Here is a 25178-nt window from a genome sequence, read left to right as displayed (position 1 = left end):
GAAAAATGTCTAGAAGTGATTCCCACAGTTCAGCACCCAGAAGGGAGAAGGGACTGCCTTCTTTTGATGCATTCTTGATTTAAAGGATGAAGAGGTGTTTGTCATCAGGAGATAGTTTTAGAATGTGTGGAGTTTTTGGTGCTTAGGTATTCAGCTTCTAGTCATTGAAGGGATCTGTCGATAATGCAGAACCTCTGATAAATCCTTTCAATGTTCCCACTCTATTTCAATCTGTTGCAGCATTCTAAGAACGTAGGTGTAATGTTTTAATATCAATATAGCCCTCTTGCTGAAAGCTATATACTTATGGGAATTTAAGCCTTTGCAGTATTGGATAATAATTGACTGCTCCAGAGTGGTTGGCAAAGCTGAAGGTGGGGTACATATGTATAGGTAAGGGTCCTTACGTTCACATTACAGCCTGCTTCCATGTGATGGACTGTGTTATTATATTTCTAATTTGAACATATTACCTTACTGTAACAGCTCTGATAAGGGGAGTATTTAACTACATTAGAAACATTTTGTCCTGTGAGCTAATTGTACAATCAGAGAATAACACCTGCTCTATTCTGAAAACAGTGTAGGAGAAAGAATATTGAAACATGGCCCCATAACAAGTGAAGGAGGTGCTGTTAAGCAGACCAGTGCCCGGGGGAGGGTCTTCATTCCAAGGGTATTTATCTGGGTCACATATGAATGGATAACTAGGGACAATGAAAGACACTGACTCAGGGGCACTTCCTTTGTTCTTGGTGTGCCTGTACCCTTGCACGTGACTTCCAATACTTATTTTGGATCCCCCCTGTAGCAAACTCACAGCCAGCACTGACCACATGATATGGGTCCTCTCTTCTCATTTTCCTCCTTGTATGATATTCAGTCTGTTCTAGCTGGGCAGGTTAATGGCTCTGTGCTTTGAGAAGTGCCCACTTTCCCTTTCTGGCTTGGTATGTGGTCTGCACACAATCAAATACAATGGAGATTTCACATGTCAGGTGAATGACTGAGGTTAATCAAGGTTGGGTATGTGTTTGTGTGTACTGGGGTCAGTGGTTGACAGAGAGGTCTGCGGGGTGTTCATGTGCAAGAAACAAAGGAATTATTTTTCAAAGGTGTTTGTTACTTTGCACAACACAATATAAGAGTCACTGATGAGTATCACAATCATTAGAGCACATCTAGCTGCTGAGTGTTCTTCTGCATGGCATTGTCTATGGTAGTGCTCTAAATGTTGAATCCTGACCTGCATCAGGAATAGACCGATGTATGAAAATCCAACTGATTTGTGATATGCAGGGTTTGGGTCTTTAAGGGAATGGGGTATGCAACGGGTGCCAGAGCAATTTGTAGGGCAGCCAACAGTGGTACTGCCTCTCCCTGCTATCATTAATGGAGTTGAAGGGAGAGCCACCAATGGCTCAAGCACTTAAGGCCAAGCAGAAAAGACATTAGTAAAGGAGGCCAAGATCTCCTTTCCCTCCTTTTCTAAACAGATCCAGAGCTACGATCCCTCCTCTGGTCCAGAAGACACAACCCACTTCTAATGAGGGCATGTTGCCCATATTCCATACCTGCATGTTATTGCAGTCTCTGATACAAAAAATGGCTCAGTGCATCTGGCACCTGACCCAGGGATTGGACATGTCTAAACTCATTGCAACCTGTAGAAACAGGGAAGAAGACACAATTTCAGCTTGTGTGCCATCATGTGCCAGTTCAATCCATTCAGAATGAACTCTGTACCCACACTTACAGTACTCTGTCCTCATCAAAACAATATTAAGGTAGCAGACCTACTTCAATGGGTTTGAGCAAACAATTTCCTTCTCAACAAAGTACTCGCCAAAATAAATACATTTGCCCCTCTTCAACGTCTTATCCATTAAGGCAGTATGCCCAACCATGTGCCTCGTAATGGCCTAATAATTATCGAGCACCCGGCATAACATCACCAGTAGCCCACGCTGCTCCCCAAGGAGGATAACATTACTATTCCAAACAGCCACATAATAGTACCAGATTCACCATGCACCAATCATGGGGCATTGTGTCATGCACTACACTTGCATGCCCTCTTGGCAGCTCTGGTGCTCCTGGAAATATTGCAGCCATTAGAATGTGCCACTGTCTTCCGTTTCCTTCCTGGTTGCACGTTCTAGTCTTTTTCTGTTTACTTTCCTGTTTCCATATTTAGCCATGCTCCGTTCTGTGGTTCAGTGCGTTGCTACCCCTTAGCTTTTGCCTCTGGGTTAACCCGCTTGTTTATGCTTCTCTTTCCTCCTGCCTTTACGTGGCTTCACACAGTTTTCCTCCTATGTGTCCCAGCCCACTCTCTCCCCCGCTTGCTCGGTTCACCCTTCTGCCTTATTTTCTTTTGTTCCGGTGTTGTCCTTGGTTCCCATACCTTACCCCTATTCTGTTTTCCTATCTCTCTCTCTTTCGGGCTCTCCGCCCCCTCCGCTCTCTCTGCCGCTTTGGTTTCCCTGTTGTCCCAGTTCCGTGGGGCTTATCTTTCTGTCCAGCCCTGTGGCGCTGCTTGCTCCTGGTCGAATACGGAGGACCTCCACCCTCCGGTTCCAGCTTTGTGAGGGTTCCTGCTCCCGCACTTGCCTGCATCCCTCCGAAGAGGTGTTCCACTGTATCCAGTCGGCGCCTGTGGAGAAAGAGTGCCTTTGATGTTTATCCATCCTTTTTCCATCTGGACTCATACCGCTGGATTCCTTCCCTCTTCATACCGACCTCTTGCTACCAACATCCTGGGTCTTGGGAGCTGGATCCGACTCAACCAGACTCCCTGGGTGAAGCGTAACATCTCTTGCATTATTAGAGAGGTTTTTTCAGCTTTGAGCTTTTTTCTGTCGCTGGCGCTCTCGGAAGGGGTTCCTTTGTTTGTCTTGTTTACCAAGGCGGCAGAGTGGCTTCTTTCAGTGGGAGGCCGTATCTCTTCAGTAAAAAGAAACATAAAGGCCAGAGAAAGAAGAACAGACCAGAGGATTCTACCCCTGAAGACACAAGTTAGGAGGAGGGAGATTTGGTATTGAGTTATTATCAAGCCAGAACTTCCAAAATTGACAGTTTGCAACTCCCAACCGGTTCCACCATGGCCACCGGTGATCAAGTACAGGAGCTGCTCAGTGCAGTTCAGGGCCTGTCCCAGGAACTACAAGCCCTCAAGATAGAGAATGCCACCCTCAGACAGATGGTCGTTAATAGAAACCAACCTAGTACTGAACTCCCTCCTATGCCATTAGCTTCCGGAAAGTACGATGGATCAGCCTGCAAGTTCAAAGAATTTATGGAGGCATGTATAATCCAATTCACCTTTCGGCCTCAGACCTATGCATCTGATCAGGCCTGCATTGGATTCCTTATCTCATACCTGACTGGTAATGCCTTAGCATGGGCCACCCCGCTGGTGACGAGTGCCAGTCCTCTCCTACAGGACTACAGTGGCTTCACAGCCCAATACAAAGAAGCTGGAGAGGAGTCAGTATTTGTCGCCAGCGAAGAACCTTTGGACATCTGACAGGGTACTGCTGATCTCTTGACTTATGTCTCATTGTTCAAACGCGTCGCCACTGAAACCAGTTGGCCAGAAAATGTTCAATATACCATATTCCGGAGAGGACTTTGCGAGAAACTGAAGGATGAGTTAGCACGAGTGGCATGACCTGCCACACTTTCAAACCTAATTTCCACCGTTCTCCAGGTAGACTTTTTTCTCTCTCTGAGAGACAGACCGAGCAAAGGAAGGTCCGCAGCTCCATATTCTCACCGGAACTACCAATCCCAATGCCATCCTCACCTAGGGAGACTAAGGAAGGGCCCATGCAAATTGGAACCACCCATGGACCTCTGAATTCCGAGGAACGCAAGAAGTGGAAGGATAACAACGTGTGTATGTATTGTGGTTCCAACAAACATCTGTTGAGGGACTGCCCTGAGGTTCCGCCCTGGTGGTCGGGAAACGCTTGCCCTCGGAATGAGCAGGGACACGTGTTTCTGAGGGGGGCTTCCTGGTCCCTATGTTTCTATGTCTCTATGTCAGTTACATCTACCACCACCAATGAGGATTACCAGCTAATGATGGTAGCCGTCCAGTTAACGGTCAATCAAAGAAACATCAAAGTGCTGGCCCCAGTTGATTGTGGTGCAGCGGGATGTTTCATGGACATTGTTTGGGCTAACAAAATGGGCATCGACTGAATAGAAAAGGACGAAGACCAGAAAATCAAAGGGGTTGACGGCACACCCCTGAGCTCAGGCCTCATTACGAATACCACTATTCCCTTAACTATAACGGTAATGCAACATTCCAAGACTATCCAGTTTGAACTTATCAGGGCTGCACATTTCCCCCTGATACTCGGGGTTTCTTGGCTACGCAAGCACAATCCTGTGATTGATTGGAAGAAGAACCAGATGGTCTTCACTCCGAATATTGTCTTAAAGCCTGCCTTCCCAGAGCCCACTTTGCCACGATAAAGACTGTAACAGGACCAGCGCAGCAGCCATTAACTATAGGGGTGTACACCATCCCTACGGACCTTGACGAATTCCGTGAAGCCTTCTTGGAAAAGGATCTGCAAGAGCTACCCCCGCACCGTCCTGAAGACTGTGGCATTGATCTCGTGCCAGATGCCCTCATCCCTTTCGGGCGCATGTTCTCCCTCTCTCTTAAGGAGAAGGAGATTCTCAGGAAATACCTGGACTCTAATCTGCTCAATGGTCTTATCCAGCCATCACATTCTCCTGCTGGAGCCTCTTTATTTTTTGTTCCCAAAAGTGACACTCAGGAATTGAGGCCATGTATTGACTACCGCGTCTCAATCGCATTACTGTTCGAGCCAGATACCCTATGCCTCTCATCAAGGATGTCCTCAAGGCTGTCCAAGGTGCAGTGGTGTTTTCCAAGCTGGACTTGTGACAAGCTTACCATCTGCTATGTGTCAGTTTGGGGGACGAGTGGAAAACAGAGTTCTGTACCCCGTTCGGACACTACGAGTACTTTGTTATGACTTTTGGCTTGGTTACTGCTCCATCCATATTCCAACAATTCATGGACTGGTTGTTTTCAGATCTTCTTTTCTACTGCACCATCATCTATCTTGACAACATTTTGGTCTATTCTACTTCACAACAACTCCATTAAGAAAACCTTCATCAAGTACTACACCGCCTTAAGGAAAACCACCTACTGGTTAATCCAGAGAAGTGTGTCTTTCAAGTCTCCACCATGCCATACCTGGGTTTCATCATGTCTAAAGAAAGGGTCGAGATGGATCCCAGAAAGGTTGAAGCTATCCTTAAGTGGCCCACTCCGGCCTTCATTAAAGATGGTCAACGCTTTCTGGGACTATCCAACTTTTACTACAAGTTCATCGCAGGGTTTTCCAACATAGTCCTACCCATCATCTCTCTACTAAAAAAAATCTTTGGCTCCATTTGCATGGAGGAAGGAGGCGGATGAGGCTTTCCATTGTCTTAAAGCTCATTCTGTTCTGCTCCTGTTCTTCATCAACCTGACCAAGGGCGGCCATTCATTGTAGAGCCCGACACTTCAGCAGCAGCGCTGGGTGCTGCCTTGTTACAGGAATGCAACAGGGTCGAACACCGTTGGGCCTACATTTCCAGAACTACTCTGTTATTGAAAAATAATTGTTGGCCATGAAAATCACCCTTGAAGAATGGTGTCACCTCCTACAGGGAGCGGCACATCCTTTCCTACTCAGAACCGACCATAAAAACCTCCAGGTGATACAACAGATGGAGTGTGTTAACTCCCGCCAAGTCTGATGGGCACATTTCTTTTCCCAGTATGACTTTATCCTGACTTATGTGCCCGGTACCAAGAACGTTTGGGCCGACGCATTGTCCAGGATACCTTTCCCTGGTCTCTCTGTGGAACACCAGCCAGATCTGCTGTTACCTAGGAAAAGGATTGTAAGTCTAGTGTCCACTTTTAGGGGTGAGAGACACTACATATCGGTAACCTTCGCCACCCAAAATATAGCCCCAGGACACCATGCGCACGCAGGATGGTTTGTGTTACATCGATCATCGCTTGTATCTACCTGACCACAGTTCGTGGATGTCGGCTCTTAAATGGTGCCATGATGACCAGGTGGCCGGTCATCAAGGAGTTCTGAACACCACAGAACTTCTCAGAAGACAAGTCTGGTGGCCCGGTGTTTCCAAAGACGTTGACAACTACGTCCGTGCCTGCACCGCCTGTTGCCACTCCAAATACAGCATGCAAAGACCAGTAGGCTTATTGCAGCAAGATTCACCTCCAGCCCGGCCTTGGAGTGTGCTTACCACAGATTTTATTGTGGAGCTTCCGTTGTCGGAGGGCTGTTCCTGCATTATGTTAAAAGTGGACAGCTTCACTAAGATGGCTCACTTTTCTCCCCTCCTGGGGCTCCCCACCGCTGCTGAGATGGCTTTGGCATTCACCAGAGATGTCTCCCGCCTACAAGGACTACCAGATAAGATAATATCGGACCGGGGGAGTCAGTATACCTCCCGCTTTTGGAGGGAGCTCTGTGGTAAGTTAGGGATTGAACAAGCGTTGTCCTCGGGGCACCACCCTCAAACTAATGGCCAGACCGAGCATCTGAGTGCTTTGTTAGAACAGTACCTATGCTTCTACATCAATGCCCAACAAGAAAATTGGGTTGCTCTGCTGCCCACTGCTGAATTTTCGTATAATACCTCCAGGCATAGCACCACTTAGCTGAGTCATTTTACTGTTCTTACCGGTTTCACCCCCACTTTTTGGCTTCTTTGAAGGCTCCAGCCTCCTTGATACCTTCATTGATTGCTGGCCTCTCCAAGATCATCGAAGCCCAGAAAATTGCCAGGGAGGGCTTACAAAACAGCCAACGCAGGTATGGTACGCAAGTTAATCCACAACGTTTGCCGTCTCCCTTATGGGCTAAGGGAACCAAAGTCTGGCTTTCCACCAAATACCTGCCTCTCTGGGTCAAGCCTTTGAAGTTGTCTCTAAGATACCTGGGGCCCTTTAGTGTCCTTGAGCGGATCAACCCGGTAGCTTACTGTCTGCGATTGCCCAACTACTTGTGGCAGATCCATCCTGTGTTTCATTCCTCATTACTCAAGGAATACCACAAAGACAAATTCCATTGACCCTTACCCAAGCCTCACGTTGTCACTGACAGCACCCCGGAGGAGTGTGCGGTGGCAGCTATTGAGGATTCCAGATACAGGAAGGGTTGCCTTGAATACTTGGTGTATTGGAAAGGCTATCCCCATTCTGAAGACTCCTGGGAGCCAGTTGCTCACCTCCATGCCCCCAGGTTGGTTTGGCGATTCCACCAACGATTTCCCGGTAAGCCGCGTGGAGCACCCATGAGGTGGGGGCATACTGTCATGCGCTACACTTGCATGCCCTCTTGGTGGCTATGATACTCCAGGAAATATTGCTGCCATTAGAGTGTGCCGTTGTCTTCCTTTTCCTTCCTGGTTGCATGTTCTAGTCTTTTTCTGTTTACTTTCCTGTTTCCGTATTTAGCCACGCACCATTCTGCGGTTCGGCACATTGCAGTCCCTTAGCTTTTGCCTCTGGGTTAACATGCTAGTTTATGCTTCTCATTCCTCCTGCCTTTATGTGGCTTCACACAGTGTTCCTCCTACGGGTCCCAGCCCGCTCTCTGCCGCTTGCTCAATTCCCCCTTCTGCCTTATTTTCTTTTGCTCCGGTGTTGTCCTTGGTTCCCATACCTTACCCCCTTCCGTTCTGTTTTCCTATCTCTCTCTCCTTCGGGATCTCCGTCCCCTCGCCCCTCTCTCTACCACTTTGGTTTCCCTGTTATTCGCATTCTGTGGGGCTTATCTTTCTGTCCAGCCCTGCAGCGCTGCTTGCTCCTGCCTTTGGTCGCATACAGAGGAGCTCCACCCTCTGGTTCCGATTTGTGGGGGTTCCTGCTCCCACACTTGGTCGAAACCTTAGGTCAGCTGTTGCACTGTATCCGGTCGCCGTTTGTGGAGAAAGAGTGCCTTTGACGTTTATACATCCTTTTTCCATCTGGACTCATACCGCTGGATTCCTTCGCTCTTCATATGGACCTCTTTCTACCAACATCCTGAGTCTTGGGAACTGGATCCGACTCAACCAGACTCCCTGGGAGAAGCGTAATATCTCTTGGATTATTAAAGAGGTTTTTTCAGCTTTGAGCTTTTTCCTCTCGCTGGCGCTCTCGGAACGGGGTCCTTTGTTTGTCTTGGTTACCATGGCCGCAGAGTGGCTTCTTTCCGTGGGAGGCCATATCTCTTCAGTAAAAAGAAACATAAAGGCTGTAGAAAGACGAACAGTCCGCAGGATTCTATCCCTGAAGACACAGGTGAGGAGGAGGGGGATTTGGTATTGAGTGATTATCAAGCCGGAGCTTCCAAAATGGACACATTGGCTCCTGCTTCAATGACACCAACAGCTTTAGCCACATTGCTGTTGTCAAAGAAATGGCCCATATCAACAAAAGCTGTTATGATTCAGAATCATGTGAATTCTGAGGGGTCACAGTCGAATGAGACTGAGGGCGTGGAAGAAAGCAGGGGGAGGTCATTCATGTCAGTGCCTTTTTCACCATTTTGCCGGTAAGATAGCTCAGCGGGTTTAGCACTCACTGCTGTGTTCTGTGTGTGAACTGTAGGTCGCAGGTCCGAATCCCGGCAAAGGCCAACTCAGCTTTTCATCCTCCTGAGGTCAATAAATGTGTTCCAACTTCAGTTGGGTGATATTGCATGACCATATGTTCAATGTGAAGCGTCATTATCATTATATACCACCTGAATTAAAAGAAAAAATATGGAAGAGGAATGATATAGATGTTTTCAGTTATTGTGTTGACTTTTCCAAGGAGATTACAGAAACTGATTAATTTATTTTAAGTTTAGCTCCTAAATTGGTAGTGTACAGTTGCATAATTCGAACACCCTACAGAGATTGTTTCAGTTGGCTCATGGTTGGCATTTGATGCCGAATTTTCAAGGAAGAAAGGCTGGAGTTCTAATTTGTATTGGAGCCGAGGAATTCGATATTTGTCCAACAGAGAGAGGACACATCAGCTCCACAATAGATCGAAATCAAGGCCCATTAGGAGCCCAGCTGTAATACACAGGATTTACCTAGATTCGATACAGGACCCCACACGGGGCAAGAGCCAACTACCAATAATCTTGAAAAAGACCTACAAGGATGAAACACGTGTTGGCTGACCACATTTGGGATCATGAGCCCACACCATAATTGATTAATAAAACCTGCACTTTTCACTAAACGCAAACAGCGTGGAAAATCTACTTTTTCAACAACAAAAAATTGCGAGTTATTCAGGAAAATCCCCCCTATCGTATCAAATATATTGTGATATGTGCATAATGTTTGGTATACTGGTTTCCTGTCCATACATTGAGATATATTTGACTTTCTTAGAGTGTAAAGTGAGGCAGCTCTCTTTGTACAATATTATCTGTTTACATGTAATGCTTTCTATTAAGTGATGCAAAAACAGAATTATACATCCCACTGAAAGAGCAAGTCATTAGAGGTGAAACAGAAAACAAATGAAAACAAAATTTGCCTATCATTCTTCTTTCAGAAAATCCTTCTAAATTTGTGGGCTTTATTGGAAGAAAAACTATTACCTAAAGGTGCTTTTGCATATTTGCTGCCGTTTGAAAGCGGACTTGATGAACTGTGAAACTTGAATTTTAGTTCCTATAATGCAATGATAGACAGAATGTGTGTCACAAATCACATGCTATATCATGGTATAGTAAGTAAGAGCCACACACACTTCAGATTTCTATTATAGGTAGAAAATTGAGTAAACTGCAAATGTTTCTGCTACATGGGCAGAATACATCTATTATGCCGCATTGATAGTCTGTGAACCTTCAGTCACCTAACACAATGCGTTCATGCAGAAACAACAATGTATTTATTTACTTATGTATTTATTTATTTATTACAACACTATGGCTATAGCCAACAAAGGCTTTACATATAAGCACAACAACAGATACATAGAATGTGAATCATTCTATAAATGCATACATCATCCTACTTAAATAGCATAATTGTTTAAAAATGATCTAAAATGAAAGAATTCCAGTCGACAATTGGTTAAATACAATTGAAATGAGCCCATAAAATGTCATATGATAGGTCAGGTTCATGTTGTTTCCTTTTAACAATAATTCCAATATTTCACTCAAATTATCACAAGTGCTGGTGTTATCATACAGTTACAAGTACTTGGCTCTTAAGAGATTCAAACTCTCGCATTGGCAAATGATATGTTCAGCTGATTCTAACAATATTACCCCACATAGTCTGCACATTCTTGTTTCACAAGGAATGCCACACTTAGAAGCCGAATATCTCTAATGTTTTACAATTGTTACATTTAAAAGTAGGTAACGCTTTATTATCTTACTGTCTAGGCAAGCGTCTTGGTATTTCAGTCTTCCATGTGTAGCTGACCAAAATTGTAAAAACATCCCACTATTAGACTTTGTAGCAAGCTCAATCATGTCTCTCTCTTTTCCTTGAGCATATATTATCCTTTTCAATAAGGTTTGATTATTTATTTCTGATAACACCAACCAATCATACGCTTGTTCCTTTGTCCATTTAAAATACACACATTGTATAAAAGAGTGTATAAATCACGGTCATTATCAACATTTTTAAAACATTCCATAAGTTTTACAATAAAATGATAATTATTCAGTGCATTTACTTAACAAACAGCATGCTGATCTAATACGCTAAAATATCGCTTGTCCGTGTCACATTACATTCAAGCAAAATATATTCAATAGAAACCGATTTAGGCATTCTAAATAAAATCTTTAAAATCTTTGCTTCAAATTTATTAATTTCTTTTTGTACTGTTTTCCCCAAATCTCTGCTCCATAGAGCATACAAGAAGCAACCTTGGATGAATATAGCAGCAGAATTGTATGGATAGAACAACCACCTTGGGTTCCTATAAAATGGCTTAATGCCATTGTTATCTTCATACATTTAGTTTTAACTTCTTGCCATTGTTGTTTCCATCCAAGGTTTTTGTCAATTATCACTCCTCAATATCTGTAGCAGCTAACCACTTAAATTGACTGATTATCAATCGACTAATCGACATTTGCAATATTAATTTTGTGTCTGTTCTTTCTCACAAACTTTTCCAAGGCATTTAGCTTAATCTGCAAGCCTTTAGGGGTATAATCAATTAGTACTAGGTTGTCTGCATAAACTGTGCATCCAATTTTAGTGCCTCCTATCTTAATGTCATTGGACAGATTTACATTTAATTAATAGTCAAAATCAACTAAGTACAGGTTAAAAAGAGTAGTAGCTAATATGCATCCCTGTTTTACACCTTGCAAAGTTGGAATAGACTAAGAGATTTTGCCCTCACCATCTAAGCAAACTCTAACCGATGTGTCTGTGTACAATAGGCGTATCATTGAAAACAAACCTGCCAGCATTCCCCAGCATTGAAGTTTCTTCCATAATTGTTCTCTTATAATGGTATTGAATACTGCGCTAAAGTCAATACACGCAGCATACACTGGGAGACACAGTCGATTCCATAAGTATTCAATCAGAGCTACAAGATTAATTATATTGTGTGTAGTAGATGATTTAGCACGAAACTCTGATTGATTTGGTGGCAAAATATGGTTCTCGGCTACCCATTAATTCAGTTCTTTTAAGAGGACTTTCGCAAAGATTTTGACAGGGATGGCCAACATCGCTAACATCCTAAAATTAGCTAGATCTTTCCAACTTCCTTTCTTGTAGATAGGTATTATTACACTTTCGCGCCAAGATTGGGGTATTGGTCCATAGTGACCTATCCACTGAAACAATAGATTCAGTGCTTATGCCCATTTCTCCAGTGACAGTTTCACCAATGCATTACAGATGTCATATGGGCCAATAGATTGAGAAGTGGGTAAGATTTTGATTAGTTTGATGAGGTTATTAATCATGTAACAGCCTCTCCACACTACTATGCTAATTACAACAGCCTGATTAATTTTATTTTCAGCGCCCAGAGTCATGGTCACATCGGTAATCCAATCTTTTTCAGGTACACTGTTTATCGGTAAAGATTTCTTTTTAGTGCTATTTACCACTGCCCTAGCACACGAGGTGACAGAGCACCAAAATTTGTTTGCTTGATGTGCTTTATGAAAGGACACCCACTTTTGATCATTTTTCTTTGCCTCTTTAATTTTGCGGGTGGCGTCAGGGCAATCCACACATTCAAAGCACCAATAGTTTTTCTAAGCTTCTTTTTGGCCTCATGTATCATTCAGTCGAAATACTTATCCTGATGATGACTAGCATTCCATTTCTCACTGGTACTTAGATAAATACGTTTTTGCAGGGTAGTGCTCTTAATGGCACTAATTACTAAATCCAGAATACCCAGGCCCAGTTAACCTAACACTTTCATCAATAGAAAAATATAAGCAGTGACGGTGTGTGTACTTAAGACCAAGAGCAGGTTTCTAAATTAACTTAAAATGCAAGCTTTATATTGGAAACACTCTCTAGATCCTGGGCTTGTTTATAAGACCACCCTCTCAATATATTTATGGTTGCATTGTCAACTATTGGGTGCAATATCAAAGAATCAGATTCCTGTCAACATCCTTAACACTTAACCTTGGAGAGCATCAGGCTCCACAAAAAATCTACATAAGCATAAGATATAAGGAGTGGATTACCAATTCATGCTTTTGTTAAATTAAATGGCAAGTTTAATCAGCAGATGGTTGAGCTAGAAAATGCAGTTCCACTGGCATATGGTAAAATCATCTTACAAAATATACAGTTAAAGTGGCTAGTGGAAATACTTGATCAATTCTAATTTCAGTACACTTTGTTGCACTGTCAAGCCACATACAGATCTGGATTCAGAACATACATTAAAACCATAAGCATGTACAAATTATTTATTTAAATGTGTGATATAGGCATTATTTGCATATTTTAATGACCTCATCATGCATCTATTAGAAGTAATGTGAAAGATATCTGCAGATTCACAATATTCTTATGAATCAGAATATGCCATGTTCACCAAGATATAAGGTCGATGTTGGAAATGATTAACCAAAACATGAATATACCAGTTCAATATTGATTTTAATCAAAAGGAAGTCCGTTTGTGACTGGCACTTATCCTTATTACATACATACATTTTATAGGCCCACCAAAAGAAGCTAGGGGGGCGTCCATGGTTGGTGTGAGAAAGTGAAGGTAATCAATCAAGGCCATGTCTAAGTGCTTAGTCCCGGGGCTCCCACAATCTCAATAATTTTGTAATCTATAAAGACGCTGCTCAATTCCAAATGCTCTTCCAAGTAATGCTGCATGGGTGGAGTTTCCTGGGTATGTAAACTCAAAAATATAGGAATATGGGATCATTTTTGGGGGAAAAACAGAAGCAGTAAATTTTGCCTGACAGGAGAGAAAAATCTTTGATTCCAACTGAATTTACCACATGGGTATATCTCTTTAACAGGGCCTTATTGGCCTTACCCACACTGCACTCAATACAGAGGCCTTTAACTAAGCAGGACCAGAGTACCTGAGATGGATTTTGGAACAGGGGGACCCCACTCAAGGTAGAACCTACCTCGCAGAGCTACCTGAAGCCAGTCAGTGTTCCTACCTCTGAGGCTTTTAAAGACAGACAGAAAAGTGAATAACCAAGCTGCAAATTACTTAGACAATTTTCCTGAGAGTGAATTAAATGACAGATAGAATTCATATGTAGTTTGCGACCCCTGTGTAAAATGTAAATCACAGAACGAGGGAACATAGTGCAAGTACGATATACATTGTGCTTTGTAATTAAAATTGAAACCCTTTTTGCATTATCATAAAAAATATTTTTCCTGAAACGTGGGATCTCTGGTAGCATTCGACATCACAAATTGAAATGGGGAATCACAATTCCTTTGATTGGTGTCTGCAATGTTCTAAAAGGTAATGGAAATCTGTCTCTTAATGAACACATGGAACTTGGGTGTTGTGAGTGTGAACTCCATCCCTTGAAATAGTGTGGGAGATACTGGGCCTCATTACAAATTTGGCAGTAGCCTTGCTGGTAAAACCGTCAGGCTGCCGCCAAACTTGCAATTTTTTCCGGCACCCACAAATGGCCAATTACCGGGTCATTATGGCCCTGTCGGACCTAGTAATTGCCCATTTGCATGCACAAGAAAAAAGATGTTCCCCATTCCCATTCAGCCCCATAGGGCTGAATGGGAATGGGGAGGTTGGATGTACCGGCACCGCTTATAACGGTGCCGGTGCATCCGACACGCTGTGCTCATGGGTACCTTTCTGCCCGCCAGGTCCGACCTGGCAGACAGAAAGGCAACCGCGAGCATAACTAGTAATTTGCCGGTCCGGGAACTACGGTACCAGCATGCTTACCAGAACGGTACTTCCCGGACCGGCAAACTTATAATGAAGCCCACTGTCTTCTGCCATAGCAATGCAAATGCAACAGAAATCCTGAAAAACGCAGGACTTTACAATTATTTCAAACCAATCCAACATCATACAAGGTGAAATCAAACAGGATCTATGCACAAACTAAGAACACTTATTTTGTATTAAATAGTGTCCAACATTTTAGATTTAAATCAGTCAGAGAATTAGAGGACCATATTTTAGAGCAAACATATTTCTCTAATTCCATTACTTGTTAGTGGATTGAGAGAAAACGATGTATTTTGTTTTATATTCAAAGTTAGTTCGAAAAACTGTTTCATCTTACGATATCAAGGAGGAGGTAGGTTTTAGGCAAAACCTTATACTGTAGGTTGATAGTTTCACAAAGGTTCAATCAAATAATGTCAATTAGTATGTTCATCTCTAGTAATATATTGTGCCTAATGTATTGTCAAGTCACTAATGTTGATTATGTATGTGTATGGATATCTGTGTCATGCAAAATAAGTTGGATATTGTGTTTTTTATGAAAATCTTAGTGCAACATAGGTAGTTTGAGGTTTCCTTTATTTAGAGTAACTGCCTATATTAATTTGTATTGTTGTGTTGTGTGAGACAACACAAACATTGTAAAATAGTGTACCACTTTTAACTCCATGATGTATCATTTTAAATGAATGAAAAATATTCAGATTTAAAGAGCCTGTTGCTTGTCCCAGATTGTTTGGCGTGCTTGTTGTTGGGGGTCGGGGGGAAGGTTTGAGATCATTGACATTTCTCTGTCAAAGAAGAACCAATACAAATTGCAAGTATACATTTCATAGATAGATCACATTACATCTTATCCCATTCCAATTACTTTGATGACATTTTATTTTTGGGTCTGTCTCAGTCTCTGTAATGTGCTAAGTTAGTGCAGAATGTTGTGAACATGACGGTGGAAACTAGAACTATACTTGTACAATAAAATACATCAGAGCCTTCAAAAATAAATACCTTCTTGGGAAAGTGGCCCTGTGGCAGGCATCGATAGACTGCATTAGACAAAGCTGAGCTTTAAAAGTGTTCCAGAAAATAGTGTTTGACAACAATGAAGGTCATCCTGTACTAGTTGCAGATTTTTGTTAGGCAGTTTAATTTTGCTTTGATAGTTATCTCAATGGGAGATCCATGTCCTGCCTCTATTTCAAGAAGTATGCTGGGTTTGAGAGACAAGCAGCAAACAAATACTGATGGGGTGCAAGTTTATTCAGGTCTTTTAGTGATTAATAGGGACATGGGAATAGCTATCCCCAGTCTGGGGATAGCTAGGATCTTACTCGCTCAGCCTCGCAAGGGCCCAACAGCCCATTCCCCAGAATAACGGCAAGTTAGAACTGTCGTTTATTACACAAAACCGACAGGGACCATACAGGACAATCACGATTCTCCAGTACATCTCAGTCTTACAAGGCGCGTTTCTGAGTTTTGGGCCCTCCCCCAAAAACCTATCCCTGTCTCTAATAGGCTACTGGGAGTAGTATAACCTATGGATCCTCTATAGGTACCTTCGTCAATTGGCCTTCTCATGTCAGGTAGCTAGTCTACCCCTTCCCCATGAAACGATCTATTACATTGTTGCAGGTCCATCAGTAATGGTGTGCTGACCTTCATTGCTGGGTGCATTTCTGTGTACCTACATTCTATGTTAACTCCAACCCTCCCTGCTCCTTCATGCTTGTAGCAAAATGCTGGTTTCTTCAGATGTATTATGGGCATTGGTACAGATTCATTGTCTACGCAGGTAAACAATTTGACACTTGCATCCAGTTCTTGCAGGCACTTGTAATTGTCTCCTTGCACTGTGTTCACTTGTGATTGTACTAGGGTGTGTGCTTTGCTTCCTACTACTTACTACACATAAGGTAAGCAACAACCCCACTGAAAACCTAACTCCACGGTTCGGGGCTAACCATAAGTATTTTTTCCTTAAAGGAGAACAGGTACACAAAACCTATCTGGTAAATCACTCATCTGTCTAGCAGAAGGTGTTTAGTGATGACCTATAACCATTGGTCCTGAAAAAATGGACTTGGTGTGCAACTAACTTTCATAAATTTGACAATTTTAATTATCATACTCAAAATCAATAAAACACTACTAAAAAGACGTGTTTTAAAACACACAATATAACCCAAGATTTGACCCACATGTTGGGTATAAGATCAACCTAATGGGATAAATTACACCACAATTAACAACATATAAAATTCATCAGACACATGACAATTACAATACACTATGCATTTGAACAGAGTGTCGATTCACAACAAGCATATCCCGACATGTTTCAGTTCTTTATAGCTTCTCAGTGCTTGAACTTTCTTCAGGGGGAAAAAAAAACCTTTCACATTAGTTTTCACCACCATGTAATCCCGGGTTGGGGGTAAGGCGATCCAATTAGTAGGGCCACCTGCATAGGACAACAACCAACACCAACAGAAAAGACATTGAGCCACGTTCTCAAAGTAACTCAAACAAACACCTCTAGGTTTCACCACATTGGTGTCTAAAGGACTAAGGTACAGGTCTCAACTAGACCTGCCCTTAAAAAGCATAACTACTATACCTCTGAATGTGACTTTAGTAGCGCTAATGTCAAATTCCAAACAATAGCATGAAACTTCTTGAATCAAGTTTGTATTTATATATGGGTTCTCAAAGTAGCCCTGCTGGTTCCAAGATCTGTACAGACAATAAAATAATAAACAGGAAAACAAATCCAACAATACCCCACGTTACAATTATATAACACCTGAAAAATGCCACCTATACCTTATATCCCAGAACTTTAAATTAATTCCATCACCTTAAGTGCACCTGTACCAATAACCATTGTCACCGTAAGACCAAAATACCACCATATAGTGTCTCTAACATACACCAAATGCCATCACCTTTATATATTGACAACATTCCATCCACTACGAAAGTACAGTGATTTCCAATATTCACTGTTTAGTGAACTTCAGCACCTCAACCGAAGCTCATACATAGATGGAGTCTTACGCGCTCTCTAGTATCTATGGAGGCAAGTATACAGCACATCACGTCATGTTACCAACATGGAGGGGTATCCCAAAGTATGAGTCAGTCCTAGTGGATGCAGCCAACATTACAACACACAGTCTGGTTACCTTAGCGTAACGGAACAGAACTCTCCTGATACCGATCACCGCAAGCGTGTTGAGGCAGCGCCATTGAACACACGTGCTGTAAGTATAGAGTGTATAAACACGAACAACGGACAAGCGCCATCTGGCACACAGGGCGAGTAAACAATAGAGCACAATGATGGACTAACCAACCCGCTCGCCTCATACACTAAGCAATATAGCCCAAATATTCACAAGGATTGTACGAAACCAAAAACTGGATAATGTAAGTGTAACCGCAGCTATTCCAGTGGGGAATAATTCAACAAATGTCACACGGTACGTCCGTAAATCACTCGTACTCAAACGGGCGCCATATTGGAACAGGGAAACACATCAAAGGTGCAAGGAGGCGGTAAAGGATGGGAAGGAAGATTTCAAGGTGGAAAAAACTGTGTATGTACACTAGTGCATCCAACCAAATACATAGTTACCACAATAGCGAAAAAATGTTGTTATAAACAATTAAAAAACATGTATAAATACTCCAAGCTGATCAATGTCACACATATGGAACACAATATGTATTGCCATCCTATACATTGAACAAATTGATTAGATGCCTGCAGATAAATTGGTGTCACAAGTATTTAGCTTAAATACAACCAATTAGTACAGTCATTAGAGTAAAGACATCAGAGGGGTATCTCCAAACTTAGGTATAACGGCTTATCAAGAGTCAAAAATGGGGAAAAACACCACAGGGTGACATCTCATAAATTCACACGGTGCCACTCCACTACCTCGTTAGGTACTCTAATGTTACTCTGGCATTTAAAAATCATTTTTTGTTCAAAATTAGAAAGTCTCTGATCTGTCTCTTGTTTTGTGGAGCCATGGATCTTTTTAAGAATTACGCATCTAAAATCTTCATGTGTATGTTTCATTTCTAAGAAATGTTTTACCATGGGAGCTGCAATCACTTTATTCTTGATACAACTTCGATGTTCTGTCATTCGTGTCCGGCATTTTCTATTGGTTTTTCCAATGTATTGCAGCTCACAAGGACATGTAATCAGGTACTTTTACAAAGGTAGCGGGCGCCCCTCTCTCGCAAGAACAGACATGATAACCTGTTCAGTGGTTATTAACCACTTGAGAGTTCGCAGCCACTGCTTTTACTCACTGTGCCTTTCACAGATGGGAAATATCCATTTGCATATCAGCCTTTGTCCTGCCCAGGGGCAGTCCAGCACCGAAATACAATGGCAATTCCAATCTGAACGAGAGTACCACCAGCAACCCCATACACATGTTTCACCCTTGTTGGGGATCATCAGTGAGGTGAAGCTGATGCCTCTCTAAGCACAGTGAGAGGGAGACCACGTCTGGTTGCCCCCAGGAGACCTAGGGTTACCAATCCCAGGTTCCTTAACAAATAGTTTTACAAAGGTAGCGGGCGCCCCTCTCTCGCAAGAACAGACATGATAACCTGTTCAGTGGTTATTAACCACTTGAGAGTTCGCAGCCACTGCTTTTACTCACTGTGCCTTTCACAGATGGGAAATATCCATTTGCATATCAGCCTTTGTCCTGCCCAGGGGCAGTCCAGCACCGAAATACAATGGCAATTCCAATCTGAACGAGAGTACCACCAGCAACCCCATACACATGTTTCACCCTTGTTGGGGATCATCAGTGAGGTGAAGCTGATGCCTCTCTAAGCACAGTGAGAGGGAGACCACGTCTGGTTGCCCCCAGGAGACCTAGGGTTACCAATCCCAGGTTCCTTAACAAATAGTTTTACAAAGGTAGCGGGCGCCCCTCTCTCGCAAGAACAGACATGATAACCTGTTCAGTGGTTATTAACCACTTGAGAGTTCGCAGCCACTGCTTTTACTCACTGTGCCTTTCACAGATGGGAAATATCCATTTGCATATCAGCCTTTGTCCTGCCCAGGGGCAGTCCAGCACCGAAATACAATGGCAATTCCAATCTGAACGAGAGTACCACCAGCAACCCCATACACATGTTTCACCCTTGTTGGGGATCATCAGTGAGGTGAAGCTGATGCCTCTCTAAGCACAGTGAGAGGGAGACCACGTCTGGTTGCCCCCAGGAGACCTAGGGTTACCAATCCCAGGTTCCTTAACAAATAGTTTTACAAAGGTAGCGGGCGCCCCTCTCTCGCAAGAACAGACATGATAACCTGTTCAGTGGTTATTAACCACTTGAGAGTTCGCAGCCACTGCTTTTACTCACTGTGCCTTTCACAGATGGGAAATATCCATTTGCATATCAGCCTTTGTCCTGCCCAGGGGCAGTCCAGCACCGAAATACAATGGCAATTCCAATCTGAACGAGAGTACCACCAGCAACCCCATACACATGTTTCACCCTTGTTGGGGATCATCAGTGAGGTGAAGCTGATGCCTCTCTAAGCACAGTGAGAGGGAGACCACGTCTGGTTGCCCCCAGGAGACCTAGGGTTACCAATCCCAGGTTCCTTAACAAATAGTTTTACAAAGGTAGCGGGCGCCCCTCTCTCGCAAGAACAGACATGATAACCTGTTCAGTGGTTATTAACCACTTGAGAGTTCGCAGCCACTGCTTTTACTCACTGTGCCTTTCACAGATGGGAAATATCCATTTGCATATCAGTCTTTGTCCTGCCCAGGGGCAGTCCAGCACCGAAATACAATGGCAATTCCAATCTGAACGAGAGTACCACCAGCAACCCCATACACATGTTTCACCCTTGTTGGGGATCATCAGTGAGGTGAAGCTGATGCCTCTCTAAGCACAGTGAGAGGGAGACCACGTCTGGTTGCCCCCAGGAGACCTAGGGTTACCAATCCCAGGTTCCTTAACAAATAGTTTTACAAAGGTAGCGGGCGCCCCTCTCTCGCAAGAACAGACATGATATTTCCCATCTGTGAAAGGCACAGTGAGTAAAAGCAGTGGCTGCGAACTCTCAAGTGGTTAATAACCACTGAACAGGTTATCATGTCTGTTCTTGCGAGAGAGGGGCGCCCGCTACCTTTGTAAAATTATTTTTTAAGGAACCTGGGATTGGTAACCCTAGGTCTCCTGGGGGCAACCAGACGTGGTCTCCCTCTCACTGTGCTTAGAGAGGCATCAGCTTCACCTCACTGATGATCCCCAACAAGGGTGAAACACGTGTATGGGGTTGCTGGTGGTACTCTCGTTCAGATTGGAGTTGCCATTGTATTTCGGTGCTGGACTGCCCCTGGGCAGGACAAAGACTGATATGCAAATGGATATTTCCCATCTGTGAAAGGCACAGTGAGTAAAAGCAGTGGCTGCGAACTCTCAAGTGGTTAATAACCACTGAACAGGTTATCATGTCTGTTCTTGCGAGAGAGGGGCGCCCGCTACCTTTGTAAAATTATTTTTTAAGGAACCTGGGATTGGTAACCCTAGGTCTCCTGGGGGCAACCAGACGTGGTCTCCCTCTCACTGTGCTTAGAGAGGCATCAGCTTCACCTCACTGATGATCCCCAACAAGGGTGAAACACGTGTATGGGGTTGCTGGTGGTACTCTCGTTCAGATTGGAGTTGCCATTGTATTTCGGTGCTGGACTGCCCCTGGGCAGGACAAAGACTGATATGCAAATGGATATTTCCCATCTGTGAAAGGCACAGTGAGTAAAAGCAGTGGCTGCGAACTCTCAAGTGGTTAATAACCACTGAACAGGTTATCATGTCTGTTCTTGCGAGAGAGGGGCACCCGCTACCTTTGTAAAATCATGTAATCAGGTACACCACATTTTCAGAATTACAATTAGTCATTTTGTTCAAAACCCAAGTAAACGATTGATTCAACTTGATTTGTTTGGTCTCTTCTGTGTACCACACATCAAGCAATTACCACACGGGAAATGACCTTTAACAGTTGGAAGGCCCCATAAGGTGGTCTGTCTATGCTTCTTTCACCATTATGTCATTTCTAATGAGCATATTTCTTATATCTTGGCACTTTCTGAATGCTATAAGAGGAGGTGGAGTGGCTCCATCTCTGTACACCTTTTTCCATGCTTTCTTTATGATAGCCTTTATTTTATAGGATAAATTTGAAAAGGTATTCACAAACACAATGCCAGTTTTTTTGTTTTCTCTTTCCTTCTTTTCTAACAAAGCCTCCTGATTGTTATTGCAAGCTCTTTTCGACAATTGTTTAACTAGCTTAGCTGGATAACCTTGATTCAAAAGTTTGTTAGAAAGCCTTGCAGCACTTTCACTGAAATCCTCCTTCCGGGTACTATTCCTCTTAAGCCTAAGAAATTGGCCAAAGGGGAGGTTATTTTTGATGTGATTGGCATGTTGACTAATATAATGTAAAAGTGCATTCTTATCTGTTCCTTTACTATACGGTTTAACTTTCAACATGCCATTATGGTGAAAGATGGTAATATCAAGAAAATGTATTTCCTGCTCACTAATTTCTCGTGTGAATTTTAAGAAAGGATTACATGAATTAAGCCAATCAACAAAAGACTTGCCTCCTCTTTAGTGCCATGCCACAAAATAAAGATGTCATCTATAGAACAAAACCACTTTAGTAGATTAGATTTGAATGGATTTACATCAGTATATACAAACATTTTTTCAAAGTACTCCACATACAAATTGGCTAAATTTAGTGCCATGGCAGCACCCATGGCCATGCCCTCTGTTTGTTTGTAAAACGTACCCTGAAATTGAAAAAAGTTTTTGGTAAGCGCAAATTCTGCATACCACATAATGAAACCATTACTAACTGGATGGCCATCTTCTCTGCTGTTCAAAATTTCTTCAATAACAGCCAGAGTCGCTCTCTGCGGAATAACTGTGTAGAATTATTGAATATCCAAACTAATCAACAAGGTTTCGCCAGGGATAAAAGGAAGGTTCTCTATCTTGTTAATCGCATCTTTTTTGTCTCTTAAATAACTGTCCATCTTTAAGACAAAGGGTCTCAAGTATAAATCCACAAACTTGGATAGTGGTTCCAGAATAGAGCTAACTCCCGATACTATAGGTCTTCCAGGGGTATTACTGAGACCTTTGTGGACTTTGGGCAAAATATAGAAAACAGGCACTCTGCCTCGGTCTCAAATTAGATAATCATGTTCTTGTTTGCTGATCATTTCTAATTCAAAAGCTCTAGAAACCTTAGATTTTATAGCTTCTATGAGGTCCTTAGATGGATCATTAGGTATATGACAGTAGCTTCTTTCATCACTCAAAAGTCTTGAGCATTCTTTCACATAATCAGAGCGATTAAGGAGCACAATGGCGCCTCCTTTGTCCACCTGTCTCACAATAATATCATGATCTTTAGCTAACCTGGAAACCACTATACGTTGTGTGGTCCTGAAATTAGAATGGTTGGGAATACCATACTGTTCCAACTTGTGCAATTCCGACAATACCTGTTTCTCAAAGACAAGAGATTCTGCTGAAAAACTATGAGGTGGAGCATTGAAGGTGGATTTATTCCTCAAACCCATGTGGTTGAGATTAACATAGTCATTCCCTGTCTCAAAAAATTCATTGAGATGTAGTTTGCGCATAAAGGCTTGAAACACAGATCTAAATTCAAACGGGTCATGAAACTTTGTGGTAACAAAATTTAGACCCTAATTGAGCACATTTTCTTCATTTTGGCTTAGTAAATAATCTGTAAGATTGATCACCACTGACTCCTTGCTCTGCTGCGTTTCTCTATTTGATTCCCCCAGTCTCCACGGCTGGCTCCGGTCCTAAAAAAGGACAACCTTGTCTCTGGTCTGGCGATTCAGATATCGCTGTCCTCTACCAGTTCCCTGCGTGTCATCCTTTGTTGTTGTGTTTGGTCCTGTGTGTAATACTCATCTTGTTCCCCTTGGTATCCTAGCTGGTATTGCATCCCCCCATTCTGTTGCACCCGTCCTGCTTCTTCACACTCTCAAAATGTGCTCTATATGCCCACAGACTGAGCAGTGTGGTGACTCCCCGCCCTGCCCTGGGAAACCCCCAGAAAACCCCCTTGGGCCTTGCTGCACCTGCTGCCTGTATCCTCGAAATCCCCCTGGAAAACCCCCTTGCTTGTGATGTATCTGTTGCCCGTACCCGCGTCCTTTAGGTGTAGGTGGACCCCTCTTCCTCAAAACCCATGCTGCATGTTCCCCCACACAATGAATCCTCCCCCTGCGGGCAGCGGTGCATATTGTGACTGTGGTGCCCCTTGTGCTCCCGTGCTTGTCAGTACTGACCCTTCCATGGCATATTTAGACAACTTCCTCTGCACTAACTTCGCTTCCTCTTGCTTTCTTTCCTCATGCTTTTATGTGGTAAAATAATGTTTTATCCCATGGTTCCCACGTTTCAAGGAGCCAAAACATCCAAATTGTTTGAATATTATGTAAAGGGTCTTCGTCTTCCCCCATCTGGCGTGTCATAATCACACTAATGTCTGATGTGTCTGGGTTTGTGTCCTTAGAGCTTGCCATATGGCTTCTTGGCAGTTTGCAAACAGTGAACCATCGTGCACCATGTCCTGAGTGATTACTCCTGGGTACCCCGCCCTTCTCGACAGGTCAGCAGCAGCCTCCCTGAGTATTGCCACTAGTAGTCCCTTTACGCCCCCACTGCTAATTTCTGTCCAGCCGTCATTCTTTTCATTTCGTATATCCATTTCCCCATAAACACAGTTAACAAGCTGGTAAGATAGCTCAGCCGGTTGAGCGCACTGCTGCGATCTCAGTGAGATCTGCAGGTCACAGGTTTGAATCCCGGCAAGGCCAACTCAGCCTTTCATCCTTCTGAGGTCGATAAATGAGTGCCAATTTCGGTTGGGTGATATTGTATGTAAATATGTGCTCTGTAAAGAGCTTTGTATTAAGGTGCTATATAAATAACACATCATTATCATTAACAAGAGTAGCCTACTCCTCAGGTTTTCCTTGTCTATGTGTTTCCATAGTATATATTGAGTTTGCCCCCTCGTGTCAGTCGTGCGCACTTATCTGAAACCCGAATGTCCTTAATATCAGTACATGCTATGACCGTCTCCCCCTTCCTCTGTCCTGAGAGTTCCTTGAGTCTCTCAACGTATGGAAACAAGTTGTCAGAGTTGTGTGACACCTCTCTGGTCGGTGTCGACCGATCATCCCTATCATCCTTAGGCGCCCTTGTATTCTTTCCATCCTCCCAGGCTATGCTTCTCTCTGTGCTGTCCCCAGAAGACCTGTGCGTAGATCACACTCTTTCCTTATCCCCACATCCCCTTGTGTCCTCTTCTGAGTCTGTTTCCATATCACTACAAAAATAGTCCATGAAGCTCAGTCTGTGAGAGGTTGTGTCTTCGCCGGGCATCCCTCTGGAGCTGATCAAGTCTATGTCACCACTTACCCCATAGGACCCCATAGCCGTTCTGTGTGATACTGTGGCGGTCCTGTTCGGCATGGTTGTGCTGTCTGGCTCTGCTCACCTGCTTCCTCCCCTTTTGCTGTCTCTCGTGCCCATTGCCCATCTTGGTCTTATGTCT

Source organism: Ambystoma mexicanum, chromosome 5p (genome assembly GCF_040938575.1).
Source record: "Ambystoma mexicanum isolate Mex_15411 chromosome 5p, UKY_AmexF1_1, whole genome shotgun sequence".
In the NCBI taxonomy this organism is placed as follows: domain Eukaryota; kingdom Metazoa; phylum Chordata; class Amphibia; order Caudata; family Ambystomatidae; genus Ambystoma; species Ambystoma mexicanum.
This window is presented reverse-complemented; position numbering follows the sequence as displayed.